The sequence below is a fragment of the Pinus tabuliformis genome, chromosome J, assembly GCF_031772625.1.
Source record: "Pinus tabuliformis cultivar Carrire ecotype Pingquan chromosome J, CPIR1, whole genome shotgun sequence".
Lineage (NCBI taxonomy): Eukaryota > Viridiplantae > Streptophyta > Pinopsida > Pinales > Pinaceae > Pinus > Pinus tabuliformis.
In genome coordinates, this window is record NC_142295.1 from 1,648,673,712 (window position 1) to 1,648,690,811 (window position 17,100).

Below are 17,100 nucleotides of genomic sequence, written 5' to 3' on the forward strand. Positions count from 1 at the left end.
TATCTCTCTCTCTCTCTCGTGCCCTGGTTTGGAAGATCAAAGTTCTCTTATTAATGTCGTAGCTAGTTACCGTATGTTGCTATTGCAAAATCAAAGTATAGATCGAAGTTGCTATTGTTGGATGTTGATGCCTCTAGAAGTTGTGTTGGGCCTAGATAAGAGAAGATTGAAGTATTCTAGTGAAGATTGAAGTCTCCAATACAAGATAGAAGTTGTTGGGTCGAAGAAAGTGCTACCATTGTTGCTACCACTGTCAGGTCAAGAAGGATCATTTGCAAGAAAGGCGAAAGGTTGACTTGGTGTGGAGGATAGTTTGTGTCAAGGTCAAGAGTCTTGGAATATCTCAGGAAAACTATTGAAGGAAGAATTAATGACTTGGTTTTCCCCTAGAGAGGGAATTTTCCCTAGTTATGAGCCTACATCTTGTGTCCATTGTTTTATGAGCTTTTGCTTTGGTAATTGCTTGATGAACTAAAAGAAAGAAGATATAAAGAAACCTAATAAGAAGTTAAGAACATCACAAGTACTTATCAAGTATAAGAAAATATTTCTGCCTTTCTAATTTTCTAACACATCTTGAGCGTTGTCGTGGTACCTATACAATTCGGTCAACCACAAGAGGCCTCCTAACTTGTTTTGTACACCTTTTTTTGCACACTATATTGGCTTGATGTTAGAGGACATAGGAAAAAAATTCTTATGTAAGGCATATTGTAATCAACAAAAAGAATAACAAAATTTACATATAATCATGCATCTATGCTTCATTTGATGAAAAGACTCACCAATAATAAGGAGTTAGTGTGCCCTACTATTACACACTTTGTCGCTAGCTTCATATCTCTTCAATCCCTCTTGAATTCGTGTGGGATGTGAAGAAGATGTCTCTTTCAAAGGAGTTGTGTGCTTTATCATTTAGATGCAACCCAGAGTGAGAGGCCATATGTAGGCTAGTTTCATAACATGAGAGCTTTTGGGAAAGAGTACAAGAGGCTCGTACCACTACTGAACTTTTGGTAAAGGTTCTTCAATCAGATGATGGAGACAAGCCTGGTAAAGGTTCTTCGATCAAATGATGGAGACAATCCCGCAATGGCTGCTTGCATGAGGCCATGGATAGGGCCAAAGAATCCATTAATAGCTATTATGAGGATAAGGAGGATGAGGGGTTTGAGAAACAGTAACTGATACAAAGTGATTGATGAGAAATGGAACAATATACCCCATCGTCCCATTCATGCTACAAGGTTCTACCTAAAACCTGCTTTTTCGTACTCCTCTGGTTTTAGAATTGATGTTGAGGTCATGGATGGATTCTTTCTTTGTGTTCAGAAGATAGTTTCATCCCCAACAAAACATACATAAATTTCTAAAGAAATAAAGATATACAAGATGGCAGGTGGCACATTTAGCTTTGACATGGTTATCCATGATAGGAAGACCAAAATGTCAGGTAAGCTATAGTTTGTTTCAAATTTCATTGTATCTTCATACTTTGCCTCAATTTTCAAATTTCAATTTTTTCCTTATGTTTCTCTTATTTGTTGTAGATGCATGGTGCACAAGCTATGGCGGCAAAGTACCCAATCTCCAAAACCCCGTCATTCGAGTGCTCAACCAAACATGTAGCTCATCTAGATGCGAATGCAACTAGAGTGTATTTGAAAAAACACACACCAAGAAGCGCAATAGGTTAAGAATTTTTGTCAGGCCATGCAGTAACTCCAATAGGCAGTAAAACTGATTCGATCTATTCCATTAGGTATGTTATTGTTATATACAAAAGGGTGTGACTGCTCAGTTCATCTCCTGATGACTGTTCACATTCCTAATTTAATTATTTACATAAATTCATCCAATCGTGAGGATTAGGTGTCAACATTCCCCCCTTAATCTGAAGGGATGTTGGTGAGTCCAAGCATCGTTCTGAATCTTTCAAGCTTTTCTCTTCCAAGCGCTTCGCTGAAGATGTCTGCAATTTGCTCATTTATGGAACAATGACGGAGATGGATCGTTTTGGCCTCAAAATGATGTCGGATCAGATGATATTTAGTATTGATGTGCTTTGTTCGATTATGGAACTTTGGGTTCTTGGCCAACTTTATTGCAGAGGTGTTGTCAATCATGAGTGGAGTTGATTGTACTTGTTTTACCTGCAAATCTTCAAGAATTTCCCTGAGCCACACAATTTCTTTTGTTGCTTTAGCTGCTGCCACATATTCTGCTTCTGTTGTGGAATCTGCTGGAACTGATTGTTTGCGTGATCTCTAGGAGACAGCTCCTGATCCAAGACCCATAGCATATCTTGAAGTAGATTCCCCAGTTTCCTTGTCTCCATCGAAGTCTGAATCAGAGTATCCAATCAAACTGAAGTCATCCACCTGTGTGTACTTGATTACAAAGTCTTGAGTTCCCTTCAAGTAATTTAGAACTCTTTTTGCAGCAGACCAATGTCCCTCACAAGGCTTTTGCATAAACCTAGAGAGGATTCCAACATCAAATGAAATGTCTGGTCTGGTAGTAGTTAGGTAGTTGAGACTTCCTACAAGCTGTCTATACTTTGTTGCATCCTCAAATTCCTTTCCTTCAATAGATGTGAGCTTTAAGTTTTGTTCCATTGTAGTAAGAAGGTTGCACTCTGTCATGCCAAACCTGTTCAACAAATCTCCAATGTATTTCTTCTGAGAAAAAAATATGGACTTTGGATGTTGGGTTACTTTAATGCCAAGATAGTAATGAACATAGCCCAAATCAGTCATTTCAAAACTTTTCCCCAATTCCTTCTTTATGGATGCAATGTAGCTTTCATTGTTCCCTGTCATTAAAAGATCATCTACATATACCACAAGATATACAACTGTTTTGTCAACTTTCTTGACAAATAAAGTTGTATCATCAAGATCAAAATGATTGAAGTTGAGTTTCAGAAGATGCTCAGTTAGTTTTTCATACCAGGCTCGTGGTGCTTGTTTGAGGCCATACAAGGACTTCACAAGTTTGCATTCTTTATGTTCATGTCCTTCCACAGCAAATCCTTCAGGCTGGGACATAAAAACATTCTCTTTTAGATCTCCATTCAAGAAGGCAGTTTTTACATCCATTTGATGGACTTTCCAACCGTTCTGAGCTGTTAGTGCAAAGAGTGTCCGAATGGTGGCCCATTTCGCTGTGGAGGCAAAAGTATCCTCATAATCGACCCCTTCCTTATGTGCAAAACCTTTTGCCACAAGCCTAGCTTTGTGCTTGTCAATTGAGCCATCAGCTTTATACTTGTTCTTGTAGACCCACTTGCAGCCAATTGGTTTGGTTCCAAATAGAGGATCAACCAGCTTCCAAGTGTCGTTCTTTATGAGGGCATCATACTCCTTTTGCATCGCTTCTTTCCATTCATCATGAGAAGTAGCTTCTTTGAAGGAAGTTGGTTCAAAATTTGTAGACAAGTTCAATTCACAATCATAGGAAACATCCATATCAACAGGTGAATTAGAGTCATCTACATCACCTCCATTTTCTCGGTTTGAATTTCTAGTTCCTGTTTTTCCAATTTCATCAGGATGAACACTTTCAAGTGTTTTCGTAAGCCACTTTGGGGGACCTTTCTGAGATGGTCCAGGCTGCTCTGTTGATTGAGTTGGGACTGAATCAAGACTGAGTCTCCCAATTCTATCAATTACATCACTTAAAGTATCATCCGTTGTTGGAGTTTCAAGCGGGGGAGAGTGTTCTTCAGAAGAAGATTCCACATGTTTATCTAGTATAGGAATCCCCCCTTCAAGATGTGGAATCTGATTATCAAATTCTTGAAATGATTTTGTTTTTGCGAATCTATCCAAGAGATCAAGTTGCCGCTCAACAACATTGTTAGTTTTGGATGATTCAAGAAAAATTACATCTCTAGATACAACAAACTTTTTATTTACTTCATCATACAGGCGGTATGCTTTGGAGGTGTTTGAATACCCCAAGAAGATACACTTACGACTTCTAGCACCAAGTTTGTTTCTATGTACCTTTGGTATCAAAGCATAACAGGTGGAACCAAAGACCCTGAGATGTTTTACCGAAGGAACATGTCCATACCACAATTCATAAGGTGTCTTGTTTCTTATAGCATTAGATGGACATCTATTCTTTATATATGCAGCACATAGAACAGCAATAGCCCAAAACATTATCTTTACATTTTTGAAGAAAAGCATGGATCGTACTGTTAGCGCTTGAAATTTCACCTCAGGCTGAGAAAGGTAAACCTCAAGGCAACATCAAACCATTTAGCCTCGTAGCTAGCCCTACGAGGTAGGAGAAGGCTCTCTCCGGTCTATCTCGTAAAATCTTCAATGGATGAGATGACCAATATGTTAACACTGATTTTAGGCTAGTACACTGATCAAAAAGGTTGTTTTAGGATTTTTAGGGTTTTTTGGTGGCAAATTGAGGGGATGGCAATTTTGGGTGCGGGGATTGGACACAGTTTCTGCAGGGGGTTCTTTGGGGCGAGGTAGGAGACAGTATTGATGCCTTTAACTGAAGTGGATGGTCAGGAAAGAAAGATGAAGAGCTAAAGAGAACAAACAATAACTTTGAATTCTCTTTAGACAGTAGAAAACATTGAAATTAAACAAACTTAAAAGCAGAGCATGGCAAGCATGAATTCTTACTTTAACACTTCATTTGTTTAATGTGCAGAAGTAAAAGAAAGGAAATGAATCACATAACAAGCTTACAAGTACATTGAGAAACACACCATCAACACATGAGTCCACAAGAATCCCAAAGAGGACTGCAAAACCCTGGTCTTCCTTAGCCAAAAATTGCAGAGATATAGTGAATAATACAATGATAGCTTCTCCCTCAAGAGTCCAACCTTTCAACCCCTGAAAATGATTAAGAAAATACATAATATAGGCAAGCCAACCTCTTCCCTTGCCTCTAGGGGTCGAGCTCATCCTTCTAGGAGCTGTTTCAACTAATTCTAAACTGAGCACTAAAATCTAGGCAGTCAAAACAACTTGCCTCTATAAGCTAGGAAACCAATTCATTCATTTAATATTTACCCTTTTCATGAATGAATCTTCTAGAAGTGTTACATAAGAGTAAAAGTGTCTTACAAGTACAATAATTACATCAAAGAGAATCATAATTCACCCCAAAAAGTCAAACTAAGTCAAATCTGCGTTTTCTGGGCTGTACAGTGCATTTCTGGACAAAACTGCCTGACAGGTCGCGCGCCCCTGCCTGACGGGTCGCGCGCCTTTGGAGCCATCTTTGGGGCACTTGCAGGTGGCCAAATTGAGCAAAAGTGGGCTTGTTGGAAAGGTCTGTGAGTCTACTTTCCAACCCAACTGGAATTTTTGAATTTGGAGTTCATTTGCCCTGTCAAAAATCAAATCTCCCAAGACTGCTTTCTGCAATTCAAAAAAGTGGCAGAAAGTCATTTTTTACTAGTTTTTTGACTTTCTGGAGGCACAAAACTTCACCAAATCTCAAGTCCATCCATGAGCATATGTAAATTTGCATGAAAAATATGGAAATGCTGAGTTTTTGCCAAATGGAGTTTCCATGATGAAGGGTCGCGCGGGGGGTGAGACCCGTTAATGGGAAAACCTGCAAATTGCATAAAAAATTCACAAATGACAATTTTCTCCAAATTTCTTGAAATTTGGGCTGGGAGTCCCCAATCAAGTACCATGCTCAGTCAAAGAGGCTTTGACCAAAATTTGGAGTGGATCGGGCCTTTTCCGTCGTTTTAGTGCCTTGGCCAACCTCCTTGGATCCGGTGATTGTAATTTTGACATTTCTCTAAAACCATGACACCTATGCAAAAAGTGAAGGAGGTTTTTCTTCTTTGGCATGTTATGGACAAAAACCTCTCTCAGTTTTCCAAAATTCATCTTTTATTGCTCTGGAAGATCATTTGAGTGCGACTTGTCTCGATGTGTGAAACAAGGAATTTTGTCGAAATGGAGCGAAATGAAGGGGATAGGGGGCTTCTATATTCTTGGGGAAATTTTTGGGAGTAGGGAGGGATGTTAGGAAGCAGGAGAAAGTGGAATCTCAGAGATTGAGTGAGGGGAAGGGGTCCAAAAGGGAAAAACACAGGCCCAACCTAGAAAATTGCCAGGTTGTAGCTAGAAACTAGGGTTTGTGCAAAAATGAGGATTTTGGGGGATCTCAGTGATGGGAAGCATTTGGTAAGGTATTTTAAGGATAGGGGAAGGTGTATGAACATCAGGATACAAGTTTTGCTAATGATTTGACCATTCAAGAGAAATTGGCTTCAAAACCCTAGGAGAGGGAAATGACCTTGCCTGGGCGCAACTGAAGCATGAACAAGGTGTAAAATGACTCATTAGACACTGAGATGATAATGACAACCCCATGAATGATGATAAAATCAGCTGAATGATGACATAGACTGACATTTGGACAACTTTAGAAGGAGTTAAAGCAAACCCTAGACCTAATGCCTAGTGACCAAATTTTGCTTGAAAACTCTTTGAAATGACAAAATTTGACCTTGACACTTTAAAATCACTTTGTAAGAGCATATTTGATCACTGGAGGAAGGCTGGAAAGACTGACACTAACACGTACCATATTCAAGATTGTTCTATTCATTCTTTCAGCTACACCATTCTGTTGGGGATTATAAGGCATAGTTGTTTGATGTTTGATCCCATGTTGGCGAAGATAGTTTTCAAATTCATTTGATGTGTATTCTTTTCCATTATCAGTACGAATAGACCCAATATGAGATTGTGCATCATTTTCAATCCATTTATGAAAATTCTTGAATGTTTGAAAATCATCAAATTTGTTCTTCAATAAATAAACCCAACACATTCTGGTATAGTCATCAATAAATGTCATCATATACTTATTTCCATTTGCAGAAGGAACATGCATTGGACCACATAAATTTGAATGAATGAGTTCAAGCTTCCTATGTGCTCTTGAATGTGAATCATGAAAAGACTGTTTGTTATGCTTTCCTAGAATGCAAGCATCACATTGCTTAAGTTTCCTAGGAATTGTAGGCAAACCAGCAACACCATTTTTCTTCAATAAGCGGAGACTGTCATAGTTTAAATGTCCAAATCTAGCATGCCATAATAAACTTGATGGAAGTGTACCTTCTTCATGATGAGAAGTATATGAGAAATGTTGTGCATGAGCAGAGGTTCCTTGCAGTTTGAGAAGCCTTTCTTCTTCTATTCCCCTCATGACAAGTGAGTGGTCAGATGCTTTTCTTACCTCAAGCTTGCCATCAAACATATGGATGGAGTGACCTTGCTGGCGGATGTGGACCATGGACAACAAGTTTCTCTTGAGCTGTGGGAGATATAGAACATGATCCAGAAGAAAGTCTAGAAGACCAGGCAGTTTAACCCTGATTGTGCCAAGCCCTGATGGCTTGATTTTTGATTGATCTGCAAAGTATACTGCTCCATCAACATTGTCAGTAAAATCTTCAAAAAAATATTTTCTATGAGTCATGTGACAGGTTGCTCCTGAATCAAGCAACCAATCATTTTTCCAAGAAGCAAGTGAAGCATTAAACAAATCTTCATTTACTCCAATGTTACATTGTGCCTCAACATAGTGAGCAGATTCAGGTGCTTTACCTTTTTATGTATCATCAGTTTTACCTTTCAGTTGGTTTCTTTTTTGCTCAATTTTGTCCCATGGTAGCTTGCATGTAGAGGCATCATGTGATCCATTTCTTTTGCAGCAAATACAGTGTAAATCTGCCTTTTCTCCTTGAGAATGTCTGCCCCCCCTGCCTCTGAAATATCTTCCTCTTCCTCTTCATCCACCTCTTCCTCTTGTAGAATCTTGAGCATGATGTTTTTCTTTATGAGCAAGGCACACAGTCTCTTCAGAAGATTCAGGGGCTGTTTTCTTTCTGAAAGCTTTCTCTCTTTCAACAAACTTTTTCACAAGAGAGTCAAAGGTTATAGCTTTAAGATTTCCATTTGCTTGCAATGACTCAAGATAATTGGAGTAAGTAGGATAAAATGCCTTGAGAAAAGCAATAAGAGGAATATCCAATTCAACCTTAGTGGATTTGATATCATGCATTATAGACTTTACTTTAGATGCAAGAGCAAGAGGTTCATTATTTTGCAGTTCAAGAGTGAAGAGTTTAATCATGAGTTGGACAACTTCAAGTGCAGAATGTGAGCCATAGAGTTCTTTCAGGGTTTGTAAGGCTTCAAAGGCAGTTGAATATGACGAAATATGGCGACTCACCTCTTCATTTACAGATGATGCGATTAATGCATAAGCTTTGCTGTTCTTGTTTTCCCAAATGACGAACTCTTTGTCTGAGGTAGGCCGTACTGAGTCATTGTCTCCTTCTTCAACACACACTCCTTTCCACAACTCATTGAAAATGAGGGTGTGTTTTATCATCCGGGACCATTCAGGATAGTTCTCCTTGCCAGTGAGAACTATTCCCACCATAGATATGATTGGATGCATTGTAAAATCCAAGAGTTGTAAAAATACTTCTGCTGCTAAAAGAAAATTGATTCTGATATCAAAATGTATTATGGCCTCAAATAATATATTAAACACAGTCAAACGCAAGAGCGTTAACTATGTTAGTCACTTTGAAAACAGCTTTATAAAAAACAACACTATGGTAGCCCAACAGCATGGTATATATATATCCTAGCAACCACAACAAACACTATATACAAAGTGTATTAAAACCATCCAAATGCTATTGATATACTATTGATCATTGGAAGGTATAAACAGAATTCTGCTGCGCTAAAGATCTTCACCAAACATTATATACAAAGTGCATTAAGACCATCCAAACGCTATTCATATAATGTGAATAGAATTCCGCCTCAGGTAGCGTTCACCGTGTCTCAAAATTAGTGTAGTGTTCAGTCAGGTCGTGTTCAAGAAGGAGCCAAAACCCACAATTTACATCAACATGCAGCATTTAACAATGTTCAATCCTCCAAAACGTTCAACACACAGCCACGACCTTTAAATTAATCGTGGAGTAACGCATCCCATTCAAACAATTTTTAATATTACTCTACTAAACATGAGCACTGTGGAAAATCCGAACTCCTTTCAAAAATCACACCACAGTAATCTGCAAACTAAATTACTCTACTATTCAGACCTCGAGCAACGGCAAAAGGAAAAGAATAAATTCGAAATGTGTGCAGAATCTCACAAGACATTTGGAATAGAATGAGGTCTCGGTTTGCCAGAGAAGTGTCCACAACAGCCGCACCAGCTCAAGAAAGGGTTCTTAAAAGAAATGGCAGTCACAAGTTATGTGGAGTCCAACAAAGTGTTGAAGAAGGTGAAGGCCATAAACAAACGAGCAAATATTCGATTGGCTTTAACGCATACACAAAACCACACCATTCACATGCTCCATTCATCACATTGCCTTTAAAAAAATTCAATCTAGAGTTTCATCGATGAACAACAATGTTAATATGAAGGCATTTAATATAACTTCACGGTGCATGCATTCTGCAGACAGAGAACATTAACCATCCCACTTCTGAGACGATCAACAATAGTTTGACGCACATAATTCACGCTCCAGTATTCGTAGAGGGACAGAAGACAAAGAAAGGGCTCGTAGACCGCAACTCCCTAGCAAAGCCCGCGTCCATGGCAGAAACGGTCACCAGGGTCCACAAGAGCTAGACATACTTCCGCATAAAAGTGAGGTGGGAGTCCTTGGTTCTGTTCGATAGAACCTACAACAAGCGGGAGATGCTGGGGATCCGCACAGACAAGACAAAATAATCAGGTGAATGCAATTCATGCAATGGAGGCGCAAGTGCAATAACGCCTTTTTTTCTGAAACGTTTATGAACAGTCAGAGAGGACAGAAGCATTGAGGCAACGAAACACAACGCAGAGGACAGAGGCGTTGAGGCAATGAAACACAACGCAGAGGACAGAGGTAAGTCAGAACAGTGCTCAGGTCAGAACGACAGAGGACAGTGCTCAGACCAGCGTATAGCCCACAGTAGCAAAAATAAAGGGAGTTACAACTATTTTGAGAACTTGGCTCTGATACCATGTCAAGCCAGGCAGTAAAACTGATTCGATCTATTCCATTAAGTATGTTATTGTTATATACAAAAGGGTGTGACTGCTCAGTTCATCTCCTGATGACTGTTCACATTCCTAATTTAATTATTTACATAAATTCACCTAATCGTGAGGATTAGCTGTCAACAATTTTCAAATTAATTTCTTGAATTAATTAAAAATTATATTATTATTTTTATAATTATTAATTTATAATTTATGACCCTCATATAAGTTGGAGTCCCAACGCCTTAACAACATGGTTTATGTCTACTACAATCTCCGATTATGGGTGAGGCAACTTCAAAAGACACCTAATGTGGAGGTCATCTCATTAGATGGGATTGACACCACTATTGCATGGAGGGTTGAGGCCGAGAGGCCTGTCATGGAATCAACCCCTGATTGGTTAGAGGCGGCAATGGAGAAGGTAGCCTCTAAAGGGGAGAGAGAGGTAGTGAAGGAGGAGGTGACACCACCTATTATGGTCACCAGTAGAGGACATAGTCTACCTCCTAATTTTTCTAGAGAACATCAAAGTCCAATACCAGCGCAAGGGCCTACTTCATCTAGAGGAAAAGCCATTACATTTTCTCGCAAAAGGGGCAAAGGAAATCATTATTTAGAAGTTAAAAGTTAGAACTTAGAAACTCATTTCATTGGATGTGGCTCATGATATGAGATACAATTATTTTATATTTTGTTGATCTTTTGAGGTTGGGTCAGGATTCATGATTCAGGACATGTTTCACTATTATGTGTGATGTAGCACTAGACATATTACACATCTTATATATTAGTTTTCTTTTCATATTTATGTGTCAATGCATTTATTTTATGTTGTAGATGCTTTAGACACCAAAAAACTTGAAAAGATAAAAAATAAAATTTGTATTTTTTTAATTTTGCTGATGTTTTGCTAATTTTTACCAATTTTTTTCTTGATTTTTATGATTTTTTCTTTTTCCGAACCCTCACCGATTTTATCCCGATGCCGATGTTCACAACATTGATATTAACCTCTATTCTTTTTACATAGACCAAAAACATGCATCGATGTAAAAAACCAAATTTTCTATGTTATTCATATCCAAACCAAGTTTATGTTATTCATATCCAAACCAAATCAATAACTTGTAGACTCAAGCACAATCAGATTAGAATATGAGATATAAATATAGCAGAAACAGTGGTAGAATGGCATACTCCAATGTAGACAAAACAGGTGCTATGTATTTTATTATTGCTCAAACTCTCCCTTTGAGATTACAATCCATTGAAACAATCTCTGCAACCAACCTCAAACTTTGTCCTCTTCTAGAAAAACTAGGAAATTCTCCTCGCAAACCCTTGCCACTGCCCCCATCCCCCTTCTTTTACTGTTGGAGGAGGGAGGGAGCTTCCACTGCTTTCTTTAACTAATGTCTTGAAAAGTCATTTACAATAGGTAATTCGACTTTTAGAATTTCCCTTTGGCGAATTTTTATAATAGTACCTCTTATAAAATAAAATTACATCGACTTGCCTCTAGGCACAAAAAATTAGTGGGGTTGCGGGGATGACAAGTTGGCCACCATCATAAGTGACTAGGGTGTTACAAGCTTAAAGTTCACTTTAACCCCTTTATAACAAACATGGGCACTCTCCCAGAGCAAAACATGACATTTACCTACCTTATGATCATTTATAAAATATCATGAATTTCAAGTTCTAAAGAATATGAGATTTGCATTCTTGAAACAAGTCTGTTCGTCTTGGGACCCTTCTTATTTTTTATTAAATCATTTATTATAAATAGCAGGCGGATTGAATCATCATTGTTCTGCTGGGGTTGCCGTATTTTGCCTTAGCTCTCACTTGTACACCTGGATCTGCCTCTGCCTGCCATAATGGATTTTGAAAGCATTGAGTACTCATTATGAACTCCGAAGCAAGGATCAGTTCATACCATTGAAGAAATTAAAATCAATAGTCAATTACCTCCATTCTAAACAAAGTTATTTTCAACCAGATTCAACAAAAATGTCATCAGCATCAGATTAAAAATCAACGTTTATAGTGCAAGCAGAAATTGAAGCCAAATCTATCCAATTCATACTTGTTACAACATAACCGTAATCTCATATCAAAATCTGAAATCTCATTACGTGCATTACATAAATCCATACTCAGATTGTCACAATAATCATGTCCCAAATGTGACATCGAAGTGCCATGTGAGAAATAAGCTAGACAACTAGATAAGAGATGATGCACCTCACAAGTGTCACCAAGAATGATGTCTTCCCTATTCTTCCAGCTCAACATTTTCCAAAGTTGACCAGTTAGCCTCTTTCTTCACAGTCACACTGATGAATTGACCAACACGTTCAACTGTTGGAGCCAGCAAGGGATTTTTGGGATTAGGATCAAATGAACCATTCAATGTTGGTTGATTGTCGTGATTTGGCATATCAGATGAGGCAGTTAACATGTTGCAGAACTGAAGGGGATTATAAGATTGTTATTGTTTGTAACCTATTGTTACAGTTTCAATACTAATGGTGGAAGGTGGCAGTAGGTTTTGTTCAACTGTTGAAAGGGTAAGAAAATCCAAGCCATCAGAATCAATTCATAAAATTACATCATATTGACTAGCAGGATGTTCAGATAGAGGCTGGAAGGATTATTCCATAGGCAGCAACAAATCAGGAAAGATTGCATATGTTCTTATGGTGCCACAAGACACTGAATCTTTCCTCTTTGTAAAGGAAGTTGGACACCAACTTGACCAAATATGGTGTACTTTGCATATTGTTTAGGAGTGGCCAGGAAATGAACAAAAAATATCATGCATTGTTAATCCCATCCTTTTTCCCTCTTACTCTTCCTCCCGTGGCACACCCTCTCTTCTTCCTCTTTCATAATTATCCATTTAAACAACAACAATAATGAACAAAACGATGACTTAAACCCAACCTGATTTCCTGTAATCTTATTTTTTATTTTTTGCAAGTTAGCATTCAACTTCATTAAATAAATCAAATTCAAAAGTTAGCTAATTATAAACCCAGCCATTGAATAAACAATTTAAATCACAAGTCTACTACAACTTGGTGTGTATATACTTATGCATATGTGGTGTACCTATACCCTCTTTCACTATAGAAATTTCAATAATCTGACTTGATACTATTCAAATTCTAGTTAATGATAAAATCCCTAAACCACAAGGTGCATCTCTATTGGAAAATTATGATCCAGACTTATGCAGGGATGCAACAAAATATAGATATACACATAAAGAAAGAGATGCAGCAGAAATAAAACTTCATTTCATTAATATGAAACAACTAAAATATGTTTACATACAGAAATGGAGATAAACTAGCTCGGGCAATGGTATCTTATCTCTGAAAAGAGATGTGGCGGCTACATGCCTCTAAACCTAAGTTGCACGAAACAAGGAAACGGGTATGAGTTTCTGAAATGGGCACGGGTATGAAACGTGACCCCCCCAAATTTTGGAAACAGGGAAATGTTATATATATATATATATATATATATATATATTAGGACATTTAAGAAATATGTGCAATCATAAAGCATATATGATACATTCTAATTTATTACATTATGATTAAATTGTCAATGCATAAACTATAAGTCTCAAAACTTACATCACATTTACTCATGAATAATCACATAATGAAAATAGAAATATCCAAAATCAGCCACGAGAAATTTCTAATTTCTTGTCTCGTGCTTGATTGGGAGTCTCCTCCTACATAGTCGAACGACCTTAGTGCTCTTGATTAAATACAAGTTCCATACCCTAGTATCCTACGTGCCCTTGATTATTGGGAGTCTCCCCTGCATAGAGGGCTTGGTTCTCCTGATTAAATACAAGTTCCATACCCTAGTACATGACAAAATCCAATGGAAACATTGTAATCCCCCCAATCCTGAAATCCTGAAAAAAAAAGATAAGTCTGCTAGATTTTGAGTGAGATCTAAAATTCTACTTTCTCCATATGAAATCCAATGAGGGCGAAACCACTCTCAAGCATCCTGAGTCATTTCTTTTGGAAACACTGAGGGGGGGTGGATCAGTATTTCTTACTTTCTTTTTTTTATTCTAGTGATTGCCAAAGGCATATAGATATGTATATGTATACACAGAACACAGAAACCAACAGCTGGGATAAATGCTTTTATTAAAACTCAAGACAGTACAATGAAATAAATACAATATAAGTATATGTCTGACTGTGAATAGTTTCCAAGCTCCAACTTGGACTTCAGTGAGGCTCCAACCTCCAGAGCACCAACTCTGTTTAGCAGTGGTTCAGCACTTAGGAGCACCTACCTCTAATGACTTTAGTCCTGTTCAGTTATGAGGCTCCAATCTCTTGGACTCCAACCCAATCTTGGTATACACTAGTATGCTGCTACACTCTATTCAGCTAAAGTTCTCTCACTCCTACTCTCCTGCCTCTGCTGCTTCTACAGCCTCCGTTGCTTCTACTGCCTCTTCTGTCTCTGTTGTTTCTGCTACCTCACACTTTGGTTCTTCACCATCACACCAACACCAACAGTTCTCTGTTTTTACTGTTTTATACATTCTCATGCCTTTGTCTATTCGTTTTCGCTTACTCGCTGGCTCTTTGGCTTCCTCCTCGCTCGCTTGAGCTTTGGCTTCCTCAACACTCGCTCGACCTTCTGGCTTCCCTCCTCCATTCGCTTAGCTTCCTTTGCGTTCGAATTAACCAATGCTTCACGGGACATGTTCAAGAGGAAGAGGGGCCAAATTACAATAGAAATGATGCTTATTGAAAAAATAATAGAGAGGTCCCTTTTCTTTTGGTCATGAACTGTTATTTGTTTATAATATAGATGCCCGAATCAATTCTAGAAATGAGACGTTTCACACACACACACACACACATATATATATATATATATGACTTCTTCCTATCACCAAGGAATGAAAAATATATATGTCAGAGAAACTTTTATTCACAGACTTATTACTTCACGGAAACCATATAAAGGAGGCTATAGCCATATAGAGGTCCCACATGCCATGTCATATCAGTCAAAAAAACATGTGAAGTTAAACCTGTCGTCCGATCATTCATCAGGCGATCCGACGACGTTAAGCTTCTCCGTCGTTTTCTTGTCACATCAGTGAAAAAAAACACGTGAAGTTAAACCTGTCGTCTGATCATTCATTAGGCAATCTGACGACGTTCGCTCCTCCCGATGCCATAACTTAACCGCATGTTAACGCGCAATAAAGTTGTTTTCCGCCACATCCCGTCATCCACGTGTCGTGCAATGAATGGTATCGCACGCCATGGTATGTTTACCACCCACCTTCGAAAGCGATGTGGGGAATACTGCTTACCACCGTCCCCGCTCGCTATCTCCTGTGCATCTTTATCGCCCGGTAGCCATCGGATCTTTTCGCTAGAAATCTAACGGCTCATGTTTGTTTGCTGTTAAAAGCGTCCACTGCTCCTCCGATATTGTATTTGCTGGGGATTCATAGTTTTGGCCGCTGATAGTGTTATGGGCTCCCGATAGTATATTCCGCTTGCTACATATGCTATGATACCATATACACTATAATCCTCTCGATTGCTCTGTTTGCTCTATTAGTTCCTTTGGCTCCGTTCCATCTGCTCCTCTTGGCTCCGATGGCTATTTGCTCCTCTTCTTTGGCTCTGTCTCCTCCTCTTAGCTCTATCTACTCCTTGAATATTGCCATATTGACATCAATGACAATCTGTGTCCAACAATCTCCCCCTTTGTTATTGATGGTAATATTCTTCTGCTCTCCCCCTTTGACATCAATGGCAAAGGAATGCATACGGACTCCCCCTGTCAAACTGCTCTCCCTGTCCTGCTGCATCTCTATGAATGAACTTGAGTGATGATAAAGAAATAACCCCCATCTTTTGACGCAGATGTTCGAATGCTTCTCAAGGAAGAGGTTTCGTGAAAATATCAGCTATCTGCTCCTTAGTATTGATATATTTCAGGACGATGTTTTGTTCAGCTACTTGCTCACGGAGGAAATGATACTTGATTGGTATGTGTTTGGTTCTTGAGTGCATCACAGGATTTTTGCTGAGACTGATAGCACTTGTGTTGTCACAATAGACGGTAATCGGTTGATCGGTACATATGTCGACATCTTTTAGAGCTTCCTTCATCCATAGTATCTGAGTACAACATTCTGCTGCAGAAATATACTCGGCTTCGGATGTGGATAATGATATGGATGACTGTTTTTTGTTGAGCCAGGATACAAAACAGTCTCCTAGGAAGAATGCATTTCCACTCGTACTTTTCCGATCATCTATACTTCCAACCCAATCAGCATCAGTGTATGCAGTTACAGTCAGTGTTGAGTTCTTTGGGTACCAAAGACTGAAATCAGAAGTTCCCTTCAGATATCTGAGAATTCTTTTTACAACTAATAAATGGGATTGTTTGGGAGCAGATTGAAATCTTCCCACCATTCCTACTGCTTGCATTATGTCTGGTCGTGTAGTTGTTAAGTATAGAAGGGCTCCAATCATTGACCTGTAATGAGTTGCATCTACTAGAGGGGAGTCATCATCTTTGCTCAGTTTGCAGTTTGTGGTCATAAGTGTGCTCATGGGTGCACAGTCCTCCATTCGATATTTTTGGAGCATGTCTTTTAGATATTTGGTTTGAGATATACACAATCCTGCTCTGGTTTGAGATATTTGAAGTCCAAGGAAGTGGGACAACTCTCCTATCATTGACATCTCAAACTCTTTTGACATGCTTTGAGAAAATTCATGGCTCATTTCATCATTATTACTAGCAAAAATCAGATCATCGACATAAACAAGAGCAACTAGTAACTTACCTTCATCTGTCTTTATGTATAGATTACTTCCAGCCACTCCCTTTTTGAAGCCTTCTTGTTGTAAATAGTGATTCAGTCTTGCATACCAAGCTCTAGGAGCTTGTTTCAACCCATATAAAGCCTTTTTCAAC

The 17,100-nt window shown here is 38.6% G+C and overlaps 1 protein-coding gene and 1 pseudogene across 1 annotated transcript in view; one reads left to right on the forward strand and one right to left on the reverse strand.

The window, feature by feature from the left end:
* LOC149233861 (flap endonuclease GEN-like 1) overlaps nt 1-17,100 on the forward strand; it is a 116,331-nt pseudogene that overhangs the window by 50,812 nt on the left and 48,419 nt on the right.
* LOC149233862 (Pseudouridine synthase family protein) overlaps nt 11,297-17,100 on the reverse strand; it is a 336,954-nt gene continuing 331,150 nt past the window's right edge. Inside the window, exon 10 of the mRNA XM_089379870.1 lies at nt 11,297-11,964. The gene's annotated coding sequence lies outside the window, so the exon portion shown is untranslated. The remainder of the gene's footprint in view (nt 11,965-17,100) is intronic.